Source organism: Podarcis filfolensis, assembly GCF_964270895.1.
Source record: "Podarcis filfolensis genome assembly, chromosome: 12".
In the NCBI taxonomy this organism is placed as follows: domain Eukaryota; kingdom Metazoa; phylum Chordata; class Lepidosauria; order Squamata; family Lacertidae; genus Podarcis; species Podarcis filfolensis.
In genome coordinates this window covers 39686038-39705123 of record NC_139614.1, presented here as the reverse complement: position 1 = coordinate 39705123, position 19086 = coordinate 39686038, and the positions used below count along the sequence as shown (strand labels likewise).

The following is a 19086-nucleotide window of genomic DNA, read 5'->3' as shown; positions in this document are numbered from 1 at the left end:
AAGGTTGAGGAAGCCTGTACTACATCCTCAGTTTTGGTCAACTCCAACTGAAAACATACAACTACTGTATATCCAAATTAAGATTTGCTACAAACTGTTTCTTGGTCCTTCCTATTAGTTTAGGGGTGTTTCCTTCAAAAAAACTTCAAAAGGTTAGGTACTAGGTAGCCAAAATTTAATCTGTACTTCAGGTTGCATTAGACCACAAACCATGCATAAAAAACCATACCATAGAATAGTTAGGTTGTTTACAATTCAGTGCCAAGATTTGCTGTGCTCGAATATATGGTTATGATGGTACTAACAATGTGCCATAAAACTGTAAAGTTCCAGTGTTGTGCAGTACAAATTTAAGTCTGAGTGGATACCATTGTAATGTATTATGATATTTGACGAATGATTGTGGCAGAGACCTCAGTGACTTTTTTCCACTTCTAACATTCTTGTGAATAGTAGATTTTCACTCATAGGGTAATAGTGATTTAGACTGTTAGGCTTTTTGTTGCTATTGAACAATGTGAAAAGAGTTAGTGCTCATACACTTTCGAATTCTGAACTTTATCCTTATAAATAACCCCTGGATAAGTGTTTTATACTGTATATAACAAATTTCAAGGTTTCTAGCAACTGAGATATAGTTGAGGCTTGTTTTCTATGTTTTAGCAAAGCATTAAGTAATTTCCATTCCAAAAAGTGGAACAGTTTTATAGTAATCCTTTTAATATATGCACTCTGAAAAACATATCTGTGATCCTCCAATGCTGTAGCACTGAAGAATGAAATCGCCTTCTTCTTTTTCTACTACTACTTTTCTTTTTCTTATTTGTCCCCCACCAAAAAAATATAAAATAATAAAATTAAAATTGGAGAAAGCAGAAGTTCACCAATAGGGAAAAATATTTTCACTTGCTGAGTTCATAACTACAAAAGTACATGAATATTATAAGTGGTTAGTGGTAGAAGACTTTTGCAGAAATATATACTTTTTATACATTTCTTTATATTTGCACCAGGGAAATCTTCTGGTCCTCATGGAATAGGAAGAGTTAAGTACAAAGGTCTTGAATGAAATAATTCTAGAACTTTCTGGACAGTCGCTCATGTCACGTGTTTTCAGGAGTACTTTAGATGAGATGATTCAGTGTCTTTCCACCATGCACAAACTGCTGCATTAAATAGTTGAAGCTAGCACATTTTAGTGCATCATCAGTTTATCCCTCTTGTTCCAGTCACATGCTCATGAGTAGCACCTGATCATACTAGGATATCAGCTTCCTGTGAAAACCATGATACATGAGCAATTTATTTGGACTAGGAAAACTGAATGGACAAGAAAAGCAATCTGAATGAATCTAAAAGTTGTATTTAAATGATACAGAAATGTATGTCAAAAATCTGCAAATTCATTTTCTGGAAATGTGTACAGTGGTATCTCAGGTTAAGTACTTATTTCGTTCCAGAGGTCCGTACTTAACCTGAAACTGTTCTTAACCTGAAGCGCCACTTTAGCTAATGGGGCCTCCTGCTGCTGCTGTGCTGCCAGAGCCCGATTTCTGTTCTTATCCTGAAGCACTATTTCTGGGTTAGCGGAGTCTGTAACCTGAAGCGTATGTAACCTTAAGCGTATGTAACCCGAGGTACCACTGTATTCCCATGAGGATGCTGCTGGCCATACTTTGTCTTCCTTTTTCACAGCTCTTTTCCGTGTTTTATATACCCGAGTGTTAGGTTTGGTGTGATTACATTGCAAACATGTTAGGCTTGAGTACAAGCATGAGGTAGTTGTCTTCAATATTTTGAATAGATGGAAGAATTGCTTAAAAACTGGTATTTACTAGTGATCCCACAACATTTCAATAGTATTGTTTTTGGTTTTCTTGGACCATTAACGTATTTTTAAAAATATATTTTCGAAAGCCCTCTTACAGCATTGCCTTGTATTGGATATTATGACATCTTCTTTCTTCTTTAGTGTATAATAGAAAGAAAATCTCATAACAGCTTGCTAGATTGCCATCATTCCCAGGAGCTGAAGTGCATAATGGGAGTAATGAAGAGCATCAACAATATAACATTCCCACCCCTGAATTGACACTTGACAATTTTGTAACCTGATTCACCTGCACTCTCTAAGCATTCAGATTTCTTTGTAATTGTCTGCAGAGCTGAAGCTTTTTATAATGTATTACTGGATCTTGGGAGATTCTTTGAAATAAATAAGAATGAAATCACCATTAAAGTTCAAAAAGATCAAGATAAAAACAATAACCCTCTATTACGTTTACAGTACAGTGGTACCTCGGGTTACATACGCTTCAGGTTACATACGCTTCAGGTTACAGACTCCGCTAACCCAGAAATAGTACCTCGGGTTAAGAACTTTGCTTCAGGATGAGAACAGAAATCGTGTGGCGGCAGCGGGAGGCCCCATTAGCTAAAGTGGTGCTTCAGGTTAGGAACAGTTTCAGGTTAAGAACGGACCTCTGGAACGAATTAAGTACTTAACCCGAGGTACCATTGTACTTGATTTTTTTGAAAGTGAATTTCCCATGTGCTGAAATTTTAAAATCAAGATATTAATGTATGTGCTGGTTTTGCACTGCATGCTAGCCATCCAAAGCTGGTAGCCACTGGTAGGGCAAGCCCAGAAGTTGGTTACTGTAACCTTTTGTTCTCGAATGAAGCTGCCCTTGATTTCTTAATTTTACAACATATTTACAGAACAATGCCTCGGCTCCTGGACAGGAAGCTGACTCAGAAATGTCCTGTGTCATCTGTGTTTGGCCTAGGGTGCCATGTATCCTACTTTACAGAGGACAGTTCTTTCTTTTAAGGAGTCTTCCAGCTGAAGGGTTGACCTGTGCAAGTCTACCTAATGATAAAGAACTACATTCCTGGACTCCACATGTATACGTGAAATCATGTAAACTGGGGAGGCACTGTTGAGAGTGGCCGGGAAACAGCTCTCCCTTGGCAGATTCCATCCATCCACCTGCCTTCCCCATGCATGTGCACACCCTGCCTGTTTCTGGTGACTGGAAAGTTGAGCTGGGGTTGGTGGCTGGGTGGTTTGCAGTGCCCAGCGCTGCCACAGGACCTCTCCATGCTCTCCCTTTTAGTCTTGGAAGTTGCCGGAGATGGTTTGTTTTTATCTGGTTTCTCCCCTACCCGCAAGAAACAATGTTGCTGCCTCCTTGTGGGGTGGTGAGAGACTCTCTGATCCTGCCCAAGGACAAAATTGACATGAGTGAGTGAGGGATGGGCAGGCGGCTGGGGGCAGAGAGCAGCCCCCACACCATTGCTCAGCTGACCAGGTAGAAGAAAGTTAAGGAGGGTAAGTGAGGGGGGCAGCAAAACACTAGGAGTGGCCATGCAAACTGTTTTCCCTGCTGTCCAGTTCTCACCTGCTCTTTTCGTGTCATTTGGGCACCATTTCCTGGTTCAAACAATGCACATAAAGTGGTGTGTGTGTGTGTGTGTGTGTGTGTGTGTGTGTGTGTGTGTGTGATGCTTCCCATCAACAGTTATCCTGAATCACAGACTGAGCAGATAGATACACAGGTCATCATCTTCCCTTCATTAGTGCAATGCACTTTATTTCTATTTAAATGATAGTAATTCTTTCTAAATTTGCATCTATACAGTGGTACTTCGGGTTAAGAACTTAATTCGTTCCTCTTAAAAATCAAATTTTATGCAGAAGTGTGTCCTCTTTTTGGGGGGTGATTGCTTGAGTTTGGCAGGGCAGGTAGTGGGTTAGATCTGTGATGCCTCTCACTCAGGACTGAATGGAGGTGAGGCAAGAATTTGAAGCAGAAGTCCATGGCTATGTGAGCATCCCTGCTTGAATTCTTATGACCAGAATCAAGATGGGCATAGTCTGCTGTGAACAGATCCCACATCTTGATCCTGCTCACCCCTCCAGATACCTGACTTTTCCACTTCTTCCAAGGCAAAAAAAACAACAACAAAAAACCCCAACCTCACCTTGGGGAAAGTGTTGGGAGTTGGCAGGTGTGCCAGATCCATAAAAGTTTGCTCCCCCTCATCAGAGGCCAATGGTGTATCAATTTCCACAAGGAATCCTGAGACTTGTCCCAGATCCCCAATGGGGAAGACTTTGCTCTGCACATCAGTGATAGCATATGCTGCCAATTCACCTTCAGTCTTAGAGGTTTGGGCAGTTTCCACTCTATGGGGCTTGTTTAATGTTCCCGTCGAACACTTGAAAAGCCCTTCCAGGCTCTGAAGTGCAGACAGGCTATTTTGGAGCAGTTGGGAGGACTGCAATCACCCAGCCCTATTCTTGAGCCCTACTACCAGGAGATATTCTCAGAGATTACTATTAAGTGTTTCATGGCTGCTTTCTTTGTGTTCAGTGGTTGAGGGAGTGAAAGTGTCCTGGATTTCAGTGGTCTAGGATACATACTGGGCCATGTGACTTATTGAGCATTCATCCTTATATATTTCCATATAGTCTTACACAGAAGGTAGACTATATCTGGTATTTATTGAGCATTTGTTCTGATTTGTTTGCGATTCAGATATGCAACAAATTATGTTCTCTTGCATTCATCCTGATTTGCTTGTGTGGTGTTTATACATCTTCCCATTAATTATTTGTTCATTACACTTTTCAGTGCATTTCCTTGACACTTTCTGACCTGCAAAAAATCAATTAGTTATTTTAAAAGTAGATCTGTTGTGCTGGGACGACAAAACTCTTTAATGATGTGAGCTTAAAGTTCCTCTCATGAAATACTGACTATCTGAAGGCACCCACAATCATCTTCTACCCCCTTCCCCCCCAAATGGTTTTCAAGTGGCATTGCAAAACTATTTTAAACTCTTGAAAAAAGTGATCTGCTTTTCAAGCCTTCAATAACACACTCAATTTGAATCCAAATTGTGATTTGAGCAGAGGGGAGTTTACGTGCTCCCCCCTTTGAATAAGAAAATGCTGTTCATCTATGGCAGAAAGTTTCACCAGTTGACAGATTCAGCCCAAGGCATTTTGACACCTAAGGTGAACCACAAAATATCAACCCCCCTCCTGGGAAGAAGGAGTGAGTGCAGATCTACACCAGGAATCAATGGCCATTGCTTGGGGTGGGGGAAGACCCCAGAGGTCAGCCCCAGGCATTTCCTCCCCAGGGAAGGGAGGAGATCAGCAGCACCTCCTATTCACCAAGAAGTTGCTGTAGAGGTGGCATTGGGTGGGGTGGGATGGGGTGGCATTTTTTACAGAGGAGGTGGCAGATCCACCCTCCAAGGAGTGTGCTGCAGCTGTTCCTGCCATCACTGTGGCACCAGTGGGCAGTGCATTCCTTGGAGGCAGGATCTGCTGCCCCGGTGGATCTTGAGGACCGAAGTGGTCATCTCACCTTGCCTCATGGTTGAGCTGGCCTTGCCAGCTGAACAGGAGCAAGAGGTTCGACTGTTTGTTGCTGGCACACATAACACCCTTATGACTGATTCTTTTACAGAGTTAGGTGTGTCTAAGTCCACTGATTTTAGTTGGCATATACATACCTCAAACTCTGCATAGGATCAAGATGTTAGTTTATTATTCCATTTTTTTTTCATACCACTTGCCCTTTTTCTTTCCCCCCTTTTTGGGGGTAATTTAATCCTGAGGGCCAGACGTCCAAGCACAAACAAGAAAATGAACTCCAGCAATAAAACCACTACTTTGTTAAGAGACATTTTGATGATGGTAATTTTTTAAAAAAAGCTGCAGAAATGCAGCTGACCTCAATGCCATTTTACATAGGATTTGAAATGACACATTTATTTTGCACTCTTAATTATAAAGCCCAAGACAGTACGCTGGGTAATGTGAAAAAGTGCTGTTCTGAAAACAAAAGTCCATCGTATTATTTGTGTGTTTATAATTCATTGTTTATTTTATTTAGGATGTAAATATAGCCTTCTCTCCAGTTGGCTGGTTAGCTCTGTACTTTGGTAGAATGGTTCTGTGCTAAGGGATGTTTTGGGGGACACTAAAGGGTTACTATTCACATTTCCTGTGTAATTCCTTCTGATCTTGCTGAGCTGTAATTATTTTCTTGAGGTTAAACATTCCCAGGCTCCTATAACCTTCTAGTCTGTTTGCACTGGCCAACTTTGTCCCAGGTGATCATGTGGGCGAACCTCCTGCTTTTAAGGAAAAGAAAATCTCTTTCCTGTGTAAGATACTTTAACTGTGCCGTCCTTTGCTTTACAATCCCAGAAGAAATCCCTTTAAAAACAATAATATGGTAAGGAAATTAGTCTTTTCAAGTCAGGTTTAAGAATCAAATATTCGACCGGTCCTCCGTGTGGGTTTAAAATTTGCTCAATCCTAGATAAATGGCTTTCAGTTTCACATTAAAGATGAACTTTTGCTAAACACATTTAGAAAAGAGTCTATGGTTCAAAAGGCACATTCTTGACGGCCTCACTTTTGCCAACATATCTGGCAAACCATCTAAGATTAGCGGTAGATATTATAGCAATCATGGGAATTGCTGCTTAAAACTGCAGCCTTTTGTTGAACTCCCCTCCTTGCTCTGTAACATGTAATTAATGTGTAATTAAGGAAATGCATAATGTGATTTCATCATGTCATATGTTTCACCAGCCTCATTCCACAGGTGTGCGTGGGAAGAACAGACAATGTGATATACAGTGGTACCTCAGGTTAAGTACTTAATTCGTTCCGGAGGTCCGTTCTTAACCTGAAACTGTTCTTAACCTGAAGCATCACTTTAGCTAATGGGGCCTCCTGCTGCTGTTGCGCCGCCGGAGCACAATTTCTGTTCTCATCCTGAAGCAAAGTTCTTAACCTGAGGTACTATTTCTGGGTTAGCGGAGTCTGTAACCTGAAGCGTATGTAACCCGAGGTACCACTGTACTTCTTTACCTTAACAACACATTTTAGGAGGAGAAGGGGGAACCAACAACCTCACCACTTCCTAGTTCTAGAATTCAAAGTAAGGGGCTCCCTAGATTGCAAAACTGTTAGTGGAATTGAATGGAGCTGGGCTTTCATTTCCAGATCTGCATAGGTTACAAAAACAGTATAAAAAGTTACCACCAGTTACCATCTGATTTGTATTTCCATATTCCTGTTCATCTGGCGCATCCTTTCAAAAGTAGGCGGCCTCCAGTTGTTTTGGACTGTAACTCCCAACATCCCTGATCCTTGGCCATGTTTGTTGGAAGCTGTAGCCCAAACTATCTAGAGGGCACCTGGTTGGGGAAGGCAAAGCAATAGGCTTGGACTGAAGTTACTGCTTATGGGGTTGACAATCTATGGAAATGAAAAGCGAGGCCTGTCGGTTTTCCCATTAGACTTGATGTAGCTTCTGTTTTATGTAGCACTTATTGGATGGATAAGGTGCAACATACAGATTGCCTTAGTAATACTGCAATAGCACTGAAATAGTTCTTTAGAAAGGTGTTTCTTGTGGGAACAGTGTTCCTCGCGCATTGCAGCATCTACACAATGCCAGCATCAAAATGCCAGCTTGTTCCCTGCTGCCCCGCCGCCACTCAATTTAATCCTGATTTGCCCTTTCTAGGTGAAACCTGTTGCTGACAACTTGTTTGAGATATTCAAGCCAACCTGTTTGCAAATTGAGCCTCTGTCTGAAAGCACCTATGGCGAGCTCTGTAGGATGCTGTTCCGGTAAAACAGATGGCAGTCAAAAGTTACGAGATAATAGCTTACCTAAGCCATTATGTCAGTTTATGGCTGGGGTGAAATTTGAATTGGGAGGCCAGCTGCATTAAAAATGATGAACTGTTGTACATCTTGGTGGCACATGGGAACAAACTCTGACAAATGGGGTCGGGCAGGTCTGTTCATGAGAATAACCCCTTTGTGATTAAACACCCCCCCCCCCGTTAAGTATATGTGTCTGCTATGGTTGAGTTATATGCTTCAACTTTCATTCAAATTCTGGCCAGGGAAGAATTAAATATATTTAATTATTCCTATCCACAAGACATTCAAATGCATTGGTATAGGACAGCTTCCCAAATGAGGTCTTGTGTTAGAGGGCCATAAGCAGGCCTGCAACCTTTGGTCACCTTCTCACCTGGAATCTCCTCTCGAACTCAGTGATGAACAATTCTTCCTGTAGTTGGGGGTTAGCTTGTTTTTTGTACATTCTTCTCTGGTGGTCTTACTAATGAGATCCCTGCTCTTTACAGTCTGGGGACAATAATCCCTTATTTCTTTCACCTACAGACAGTGACTGCTTTTGATGAGAAAAAAGTTTCATCTTGCACAGGACTTAGCCGTTGCTAAGGTTTTAGGTGCAGGAAAATAAATACACTTTAGAGAAAAAATGGGTCCAAACTATTAAAACCCAGACATAGGCAACATTTTGTAGAATTAATTACCTCTGGACCCAGCAATCCTAAGTGCAGCATTTTTCTGTATGCCACATCTTTATTTACAGCCTTCACCCATTTGCCAAATTAATACACAAAGAGCACCATCCAAGACATATAAAAACATTGTGAATAATTAAAATTGGAGAGAGAAAAGCTGCATTGAACCTAGAGGAAATAAGGCACATGCTGAAGTCTTACTGCTAAATTGAAGCCCTATAAGCCGCCTGGATGGGCAATCACTCTGTCAGACACTCTGAGCTCATTGAAGGAAAAGTAGGGTATAAGCGTGATAATTTTTTGTTAGTAAATTTTCTTTTAAAAAATAATGCAAGTAGTAATAACACAACAGTGTTGTCTGCCCGTATGTTGAGCACCAAGTTCAGTCTTTTAAGCTTCTGTGTCAACTGAATGTGTGCTTGTCATGAATTTATCAGGGATTTTATTTAATGTAGTGGTGAGGTACTTGTACCCCCCTGATGTGGCTGGACTCCCAACTCCCATTGACCATACTGACTGGGGTTAGTGGGAGTTGCAGTCTGCCCACCAGGTGTTCTTTAGTTCTTAGTTCTCTGGTTCTTCTTTGAACCTCAGTCTTAGCCTTGGTATAGTGTTGTTGTTTCTGTCTCTTGCCAGATCTGAAAGGCCTTCCTTTTCTTGTCAATAATGTGTTAAATCTCACTATCATTCTCATCAAACAAGTCCTGGTGTTTCTTGGTTTGGTATCCAATAGTTTGTTCACAGGCTGCAATAATGGATGTTTTTAGCTTGGTTCGGTGTTCCTTGATGTTATCCAAAAGCAGATGGTCCATAAGAATCATTTGGAAGCAAACCCGCTTAATAGGACCTTGAAGGGCTTGAGTGTTCATTTTGCACCTTGGTTTCCTTCCTTGAAGCCCGTGTTGAGGTATAATCTTGAGAGCCATCATGCAACGTATTAATTGGTGATCTGTCCAGCTGTCGTTGACATTCGTCATAGCTCTGGTAAGGAGCACATCATGGTGATCTTCAGGCTAGTGTCCTTAAGACATATGGTTTATTTTACACATATTTACAACCTGAGTTTTGATGGAGCGAATGCAGAACATTACACCCCAATAGTGTCTCTCGCTCTTCTCATAGCTTCAGCTGGGTCCAAAGCAGCAGCCAATTATGCCCACCCCTTGCCCCCAACTCGTTCTCTCAGTGCAGCCTCTCCCAGCCAGAGTGTATGGAGTTCTCACCCCTCTTTCCTCCTTCCTAAAAACCCTTGCTCAAAACCTCAGTTCAAAAGGGCACTTTTCCCCCTGCAGTGACATCATGCCCTCTGTTACGCTGGCAACCTCCCTGTCCATGCCTGCATTGTCTTCTGCCTGGCTGATGGCTCCCATTATCAAATGATCCAAGCCATCTTCAAGAACCCATTCCCCAGCAAGCTACCACCAGGCTGGCCTTATGAGGAAGCTAGTTGGTGTTATTTCCAGCCCTTGCTAAATTCATGAAATTTATGAGTTTGCTCAAATTCTGACCCTTCACTGAATGTAACAGTATACTTATCATGAGTTTATCAGGAAGTTTATGTAATGTAGTGGTGGGGAATCCATGGCCCCCCTGGTGAGGAAACAGGGTAGGAGGTACTGTAGGCCTTGGGGTACAGGAAGTATGACATGGGGGGAACTGTTTGAGATGGGCCGTGCCTCTCTCAGTTCTGCTCTCAAGCATCCAAGTAGGAATGCTTTTGTGTCTAGCACCCTATTCCAAATTCCCACCCCAGTTACCCTCAGATTTCAATAGGGTTTACTCTTTCTTTCAGCCATGCATTGACAAGTGAGCTGGGTCACTAGCATTCCTGTATTGACAGAAGGATGGATGGAGAGAAATATGTCACCATGCAATACTAAAACATGATTTTACATAGATGGGTTAAGATTGATTGTTGAAAGGGATCTCAGAAATAAAACCATATACTTTTAAGCTGGGATGTTGGAGGACAGACGTTGCAAGGCTTAACTGAAAGAAAATTAGAGCGAGTCTTCAAAATGTCTTAGAATTGTCAGTAAAATGCTGCTGCTTAACATTAAATACCCAGCACTTGGTTTTGTTGTTGGGAGCAGGAAGATCAAAGGCATGGCATGCTGATCATCTCTAATTTTGTTTCTGTGTGACAATTTCTTGCATTAATACCTTTTCTGTAATCCATATTCATTTTCTTTGTGCAATCTTTATATGTAGGCTGTAGGCATTAATGATTTGTCAAACCTGGTTCAGTATATGTCCAGGCAGTCAATTAAATTTTTTTTTAATACAACCTGTGCATTACTTTTGATCAATGGTTATAGAAACATCACAAATGCCACTACAATGGCCTGTAGGAAATCAATCACTTCTAGTAGCGTATCCATGTAGTGATAATCTATAAATGTGAAACAGAAGCCCACTGGCCCTTGAACTTCATTGGGTAGCATAGGCCAGTTACTGTCTCTCCAGCACAATCTTAACCAAGTCTACTCAGTTGTAAGTCTTATTGAATGAGGCTTACACCCAGGTAACTGAGGTTACTATTGCAGCTTCAGGATTGTATATGAAGGTAAATAGGGCTACCAGGAAAACGTTCAGTCTCCATAATTCCTTGGAAGAAAAGCAGGATAAAAATGACACAAAGGCATAAATTTTGTTTTCACAACTTTATCTTTTTTAAAAAACAACAACAAAACACTGGGAAACTTGGAACCATTTTGGAAATGTTGATTGCTGGATAATGCGACATATAATAATTTATTTTTCATTGGATGCATTTCTAAAAATTCCTTTTTAAAAACCATATTTGCACTGGTATTAATGCAGGCTTCTGGAGACAGACGTTCAACTTCAATTAACCATCTGAATGTATTTCATAGCATCAACTCTCGCTCAGTGGGAACCCCTGCTGCCTTTCTATCATTAACATAAATGCAGGTGCAAATAGCATTTATGTATGTTGATAGGAAGCAGTTGGAGGCATTTCACTGTGGGACACAACACTTTCATATTGCATGCATCTGTTCAAATAATGTATCCATGCTCAGTGACATGAGTGCAAAGATAGAAACATCTGCCCCTGAGACCATTTGCCATACAGCAGATGCTTAGATCTTTATTTATGCCGATGGCTTGTGTGATGAGCTGGGTGATGATAAAAGCAGGAAAGTTTGACAAAAGACTTCCTGTATGTTGAGCATACCAAAAAGAAAAAGGGGGGAAAGGTGTCACAAGGATTTTATTTTATTCCCTGCTACGTAACTCAAGTAGGAATGACAATCAATATAGATTTACCAGCTCTTTTAGTGAAACAGATCTATTGTGTTTGGCTTGGCACAGGGAAGTACAAACAGTTATAAGACAGTTTTGGTGCGGAATGTCAACTATAGTTTAAGAAGATATTGAAAGGATTCCTGTGAATAACGGTGTTTAACAAGTGTGATTGGCGTTGCCGTGATTATTTGATTATTCATGAAAACAAACAAAGGAATGCTTTATACCATGTTGGACTATGGCTGCATTCAGACGTCAGGTTTATTGCATTAATTATACTGATTTTAACACTATTGCTTCTGCCCTGATTTCTAACATTTCTTTTATACTGCAGTACCTGTTGTGTTATGGAGCTGTGGCATTTTTTAGCAATATACCACCATGCCGTGCTAAATTTTAAATGTATGCCGGGATACCACCACAAATTTAATCACATGAGCGGAGGTGCGTGATCATGAAAACTGCAGGAATATTACAGTGTAAAACTCTTGCAATTTTCAGAGTTAATGGGCTTGCAAATTGATTTTTTCCCTGGGAAACAGTTAACACAGAGATGAGTGCTAAACTTCTACTAGATTCCACTAGATTTCTCAAAGTGACTTTTACACTGTGTGAAAGTTGATATAAAACGTGAACATTAAGAGGAAAGGAGACATTGGAAAGATGGAATAAAGTGATGTCTGAATGCCTGTTTGCCCATCTAGCCCTGTATTTTCTGCTCTGACTGCAAATGGTTCTCCAGGTTCTCTGGGATTGAACTCAGGATCATAAATGAGCCCAACATTATATCTGTTGCACCATATGATCCCTATTCAGGCATTCACTTTCTTCGTACAAGGCAACCACATGAAGGAGAGCAGGGTGGTGGCGGCAGCAATCCCTGTCTCTTTCAGCATGCCCCATTTCCTGTCCTTACAGCCCTTTATGAGCTGAGTAGCATTCTTCTGAAACCACCTCTACTTGGGGAGGTTCTCTGGACGATCTAGAATCCTGATTTTTCCAAGGTTCTAAATCACACAAGGAGCCTCCATGAGTATGATCAAAAGATCAAAGAACCACGTGGTTACACTGCATGCTAGGGTTGCATCCTGTGCTTGTCATACTCAGAAGAGACCCATTTAAATCAATGGACGTGGCTAAGACAACAGTCACACCATTTAAAACACTATGATAGCACTTTAAACAGCCGTGGCTTCCCCAAAGAATTCTGGGAGCTGTCATTGTTAAGAGTGCTGAAAGTTGTTAGAAGAGCCCTGTTTCCCCCACAGAGTTGTTTAACAATCACTCCCTCATCACAGGGAACTCTGGGAATTGTGGTTTTGTGAAGGCAATAGGGAACCCTCCACAGCTCCCAGGGGTGTAATAACTTAAACCAGGACTCCAAAAATATGTGTATTGATTGACTTGCCTAAGATCCAGGACAAAACACCACATTTAGGTAATTCCCGCTGGACGTCAATTCCACCTTTGAAATCCTGGTAATGCCTGGGAAAATCCAGATGTATGGCAGCCCTCGTTTAAATGTGTGGTGTGACTGTGCCCTGACTTAGGTCCATTAATTTCATTCTGTCTGTTCTGAGTATAACAGCTGGATGCAACCCTTCGTGTTGAACTGGGGATACTTGACTTGAATCATCATTATCCGTGAAGATATTTTTGCCTATAATTTGTAAGCAAAGCAAGATGCATACTCCATGACTGATTCATGAGATGTCTCCACTTGACCTTTTTATTTCTGTTCCTGCTTTTTGTATCCCTGCCTTAATAATGCTTCCCTCCCCACCCGAGACCTGGTCAGAATAATTTTCTGCAGCAGCCCAGAGGAAATAGGGCATTAATTACAATTTTATATTGTGTATTATCCGTTCTCTTAATAGAGTTCAAGTTAATGCAATCATATTCATTCAGAAAGGGCATTTACCTTACAAAAGACAACCTATTGTGCAAACAGCAAGAAACACCTCCCTGGACAGAGCAGCGCAGTTTGAACCCATATTGTTTTACAGTTCACTTCCATGAAAGGGGGGGGGGGGTAGAAAAAATACTTAAGTGTTCTCTGTATCATCAGAATGCAGTCCATCCATTTTTTAAAGAGCAAGAGGAACATTATAATTCCTTCTGCTAAAGAAATTTAAATTGCTGGTGGGGACAGGTGCAACAGGATATTCTCAGTGATGGCTCCACCTCTGTTGGATACTCGCCTAAAGAGCTCTGCGTAAACGTGAGGATCCAGACACTCCAAGAAAGCCTCTTTTTGGGAAGCTTTTACTATTTTGTTCTGCTTTCTTGAGCTGGTATATTCCAATTTTATCTTAGCCTACACGCATTATGATGAAAAGTAGGGTTATGATGGTAGTATATTCTATTTACTAATGATTGTCAGCTACTTTTGGGTTTGGGGAAATAGGGTAGAATTTATTAAACTGAAAGTAAAACTAAAAGTTCAATGGGACTTAGTCCCAGGTAAGAATGTAGAGGATTGCAGTCTAAATGATGTAATTTGCCATGAATGTTAACCAAGTTCTAGCATCCTGGATATATGTGCTTCAGAAAAGAAAATGCTCTGAATTTGAAGAGATCTCAGCTTGGATAAGCATTGTTTCAAACAGCATTTTGATAAATAATAATTTATCTCTTTCTCATAAATCTCCAGATGTGTCACATGTGAAAATGACTTATGTCAAGTGCTCAAAGGAAAGAAAATGAGAGAAACTGCAGGGTGGTAATGGCTTTAAAGATGTAAAGTAGGAATCCTATTTTGAAAAGTTTTAGAGAGGACTTAGGGAAAATGTATTCCTTGGGGTGGAAATGCCACACAGCATAAGCCCAAACCTATAGCTGTCGTGCAGCATGTTTCCTAACAGGAGAAGATGCATACATCCCCGAAACACAATTTTTAAAGTTCACTGCCAGAAGGAACACACAATTTTCTGAGAGTAAACTGTGCTTGTTGTATACCACTCGCAACTACGATTTCAGTTTTAAACAGTGCCATCGACAGGACCATGCAAATGGTCCTCCGTAGTTGTGGAGGAGGTTGTAAACCCTCCCATAATTCAGAAATGCTGACATAGATATATTTGGGCAGGTGTATGAAGTGTTACACAGATAAACAAGTGAAGCTTCTAACGTGAAGTGAGTGAATATTGTTCCATCCCCTTGGTACAAATCTTCACTGTATGGGTTTTGATTCTCAAATAGGAGATATTTAACATCAGCGATAGATTCAGGTAGGTAGCCTTGTTGGTCTGACGCAGTCGAAATAAATTTAAAAAATTAAAAAATTGTCCAGTAGCACCTTAGCGACCAACTAAGTTTGTTCTGGGTATAAACTTTCGTGTGCATGGTATCTGAAGAAGTATCTGGAAAAGTGTGCATGCACATGAAAGCTTATACCCAGAACAAACTAAGTTGGTCTCTAAGGTGCTACTGGACAATTTTTTAATTTATTTCATCAGCGATAGAATATCAGTTATCTAGTTGTGAATATTAAATGCAGAATCACATTGGCTACTGGGTGTCATGGGATTTGGGGAACATCAATATAATTCAGCACTAACATTCGTCAAGCTCAGCTGGGGTTGATCAATTATCTACTCCAGCTTCTAAAACATTAATGTTCAACATAAAATTGACTCTACTGCTGTGCCTCCAGCCTCTCAGTTCTTTTGTTAGCCTTTCCCAATTCCTTCCTAATTTTCTTTTGTCCTCCTGCTCTCCATATTTAGATAGTAAGCTTTCTGGAGCAGAGACCTTCTTGTTCAGCTTCCATTTCATGATGTATGTTAATGCTGCTTTATGGAAAATCATAATACTATGTAGTATTAATGTTGAGAGTTTATATTATAGATCCTCGATTGAGGATGCAGTCCCATACCTATTGAATACAATGGGACTTGGCTTCTGAATAGACACACCTAGGATTGCACTGTGAATCACCGTTCAGCCTAGTGAGTGAATTGGTTAGAATTAGCCTGGTTTAATATTTTAGCCAGATATGTTTTAGTGTTGAGTCTGTCCATATCTTTCATTGTTGCAGAGCTACTCCATCATGCTTCTCCTCATCCCACTTGCTTTAGAAAAGAGAGCAAGATGGCCTCTAATGTATCTGTTTTCTTTATCTTCCATATTTATTATTACATTGCAGTAATATATCAAAGAAAGGACAAAATCAAAGCATAAATCGTATCTCTGCTGAAAAATGAGTCTCATTGCCTCGATGATTAAGTTTGTTCAGGGTTGTTAAAACTGGAAAGAGATCGCTAACATTCTGTTTTTCTTGGGTTTCATTTCTTCTTGTGAAAGTCAGGCCAAACAAGTACTTAGTTTAATTTTTCTTTTGATTTCTTCTAATTTACTGCTTTTCTGGCATAGTGCTGCAATATATTGATTGCCAACACAGCAGATTTATTTTTTCATTTCCCCCTGGAAAGTTAATATTTTATGGAAGTGTTTCTATTGGCCTTGGGCTTGATTTATTTTTTTTCAAAAACTAATTTTGGATATATATTTTACCTAACTATATCAGCTTGAGCAAAATCAGCGCTGCTGTGTCTCTGTTGCAGTGCTAACCATCTGATCTGCCCTTTTTACCAAGGCTGTTTTAAATGGTCATTTAAAATTGTATCAATCTGCATATAATTTAATGGTAAAGATAGCATGCTGTATCTTTTTCATCACTTTTTGGAAGGCAGGTGGTCAGAAGTGTTCATTTATGCACACCATAATGTCCATATATACATTGCATTTAAATTTAATTTGCATGGCATATCCTTTCTTTTTAGACAAGCAGGATTATTCTGAATATTGGTGTCCAGTACTGGATTGAAATGGGACCAATGACCTGGTTATACCACAACAATTAGATACAACAAGGACACTTAAAGTAGTGTCCACGTAACTTGCCCCATCAGCCCAAGAATTTAAACTTGTTCAACTGAACTTCCTCCTTCTCCTGCTCTGAAGGGTTGGAGTTAGGATAGATTTGGGGCACACAGATTTAGAAGTATATTTTACAACATGACCCCTAAGGATTTAAGATAAGAAAGAATGGTGTGCCAGTTGTCTCTGGGAATCAGCAACAGTCCTCCTGGTGGGATATTTAAAGGGCAGTCAAACCAACCATTCATGTTTTGCCAGATAGGCACATGAAAGGTACTGAAGCTCACAGAGTTGTCCTGTAAGTTTGCTAGAGAGGACTCTGTGAGAGACACTCCCACTACGCCCTGACAGAGGGAGGGCGTAGACACACACACACACACACACACACACACACACCTACCTAACTACCTACCTGCCTGGGCATATCCTCTTTTTCGTCACGACAGCAATGTGAGAACATTTGCTGTGTCTCAGCTGCAATGCTCAGACATCATTCCAAACTAGACTAAAGCATACCTTTGTAACTGAATTAGCATTTTAAGCCCGACTGAACAAAGCTGCTGTATTTGTTACTCTTCAACAAGTATTCCGAGTGAGTAAATGTTATTTTTACCTTTTACAAGTCTGTGTGAGTGTTGTTAAAGCATCCTGGATTACTTAAATGAAAAAGGCTAAAACTAGCCTATCTAAACTTCCATTTAAGCTGCAAGGGGATGCACTCTGCTGAACTTACACACCTAAGGAAGGAAGGATAATATCTAATAAATATATCATCTCCTAGCATCTATTCACATCCCTATACTATTCTCCTGTTTTTCTCCAGTCTGGTGTCCAGCATTATCAAGAAGCAGGGCTTTTTTCCAGCCAGAACTCACTGGAACTCAGTTCTGGCACCTCACAGGTGGGTTCTGGTACCTTTCATGTGGGCGCCATTGTCATTTTAAGAGAACAAGGGTGAGTTCTGCCACCTCTTTTTCTAGAAAAATAGCAGTGTTAAGAAGTATACAGGCTCTATACATGGAGATTTCTGGGTGGGTGCTAGGGGTCAGCATGGCTGGGTCCTTGCCAAGATCCCAACCAGGTTCTGCGTTCCTGGAGCCCTCCAGCCCCTTTCCCCCTTCTTGACACTGTCTGTTCACCTGGCCTTTCTGAGCAAACAAGCAGTGGTAGGACCAGGAGAAGGCCTAGCAGCTTCCCATCTCCCTCCAGAGAGCTGTGTTTGAAGCCAAAGGGAGAGCGAGGGTGAGAAAATGAGCAGAGCCTCAGTGGTGATGAAGTGGTGAGATCATATAGGAGGAGGCCCTCTGAGGGACCCTCCTCCATCTGCCACCAGCACTTCCAGGTTTTTCCTAGCTCTATATAACTTCCTTTCATTAAACGAAACAAAATGGCATTGGGTTTGAATGACACCCTGGAACTGAGTTGCACTTGTCTCCAGGGAGTAGGCTGTGCTTGGATAAGGGAGGGCAGCTGAATATCTATAGGCAAAGCACCTTAAGCTGATCCGAATGGGCACGCCCCATTGTCCTGGCACAGTAGCAGCATGCCCAGTGAGGAGTAGGAGTCTACGGAGATCTCTCCATGGGCACAGGATAAGGATTTGTCATATTGTTATTATTAAAAAATTTGGATCCTGCTTTTCTCTAACTGCAGCAGTTTTTAAATGTTGCAGCGATCGCCAGTATTTGCCTTTTCTTTCTCTCCAACTCTGTCTCTCCATTAATTCTTTTACAGCTTTGCTGTTTACATCAGTTTTCCCGCACGGAAAATGGTTCTTTCTCTTCCCGCCGTAAATAATCTGACTCTGGAAGAGTTCCACCACCCTCTCTTGCTTGCAGAGCCTCCTCCTCCTCTCGCTGAAGAGCTGTACTTTCTTATGGCAAATTTAACAGCCTCGCTGGCAACGAGCGCTCCACTTAATTTACGTCTTGAAATCCAGGCCTCTGCTGGTTAGCTCCACCAAAGCTGCCTGTCACATCTCATTAGATACAGATTTTATCTTCCATTCACTTGGCTTTTTGGCAGATAGTGTCACGATGGGGATGAGCAGGAATTTGGGAGAATGGCCTATATTGCCCCTAACTTAGTCCAATGCCTCAGATGCAGACCCAGCTTATGAAAGCTTAGTAATATCATTTATTGTACTTCCTTCAAAATTCCACCTACATCTGTAGTTACTTTGGAAGGAAAACAGTCTACGTTTAGAGAACTGCATATCATCTGCTCTCAGGCTTCCCATAGGCATCTGCTTGGCCACCGTGAGAAAAGGATGCTGGACTAGATGAGCCATTGGCCTGATCCAGCAGGGCTGTTCTTATTCTAAAACTCTTCTATAGCACAGACTTGTGCTGATCACGTCTCACGTGATGCGATTAAATGTACAAGGCTTGCATGCAGACTTCCCTTTACCATTCCTGGAGTGTGAAAATGCCTGCTCTGAAAAATGGCACGAGGCTAAAATTCCATCCTTTTGAAGCAAATGGAATGTGATCACTTGAGAAGAGTAGCAAAGGCTGTCTCTTCTCATTTTAATACCATTTTACAGCTGATTTA

At 41.0% G+C, this 19086-nt stretch overlaps 1 protein-coding gene across 6 annotated transcripts in view; it reads left to right on the top strand.

Annotated features, from left to right (window-relative positions):
• Positions 1–19086, top strand: part of LOC310746217 (uncharacterized protein) — a gene marked incomplete at its 3' end in the record, with an annotated part of 139276 nt that overhangs the window by 43049 nt on the left and 77141 nt on the right. Inside the window, exon 1 of one of the 6 annotated variants that reach the window (XM_083580066.1) lies at positions 16959–17125. The exons of 4 other annotated variants lie outside the window; for them this stretch is intronic. Of the gene's footprint in view, positions 1–16958; positions 17126–19086 lie in introns of those variants that run through there. One more of the 6 variants, XM_083580065.1, reaches the window with a different exon arrangement.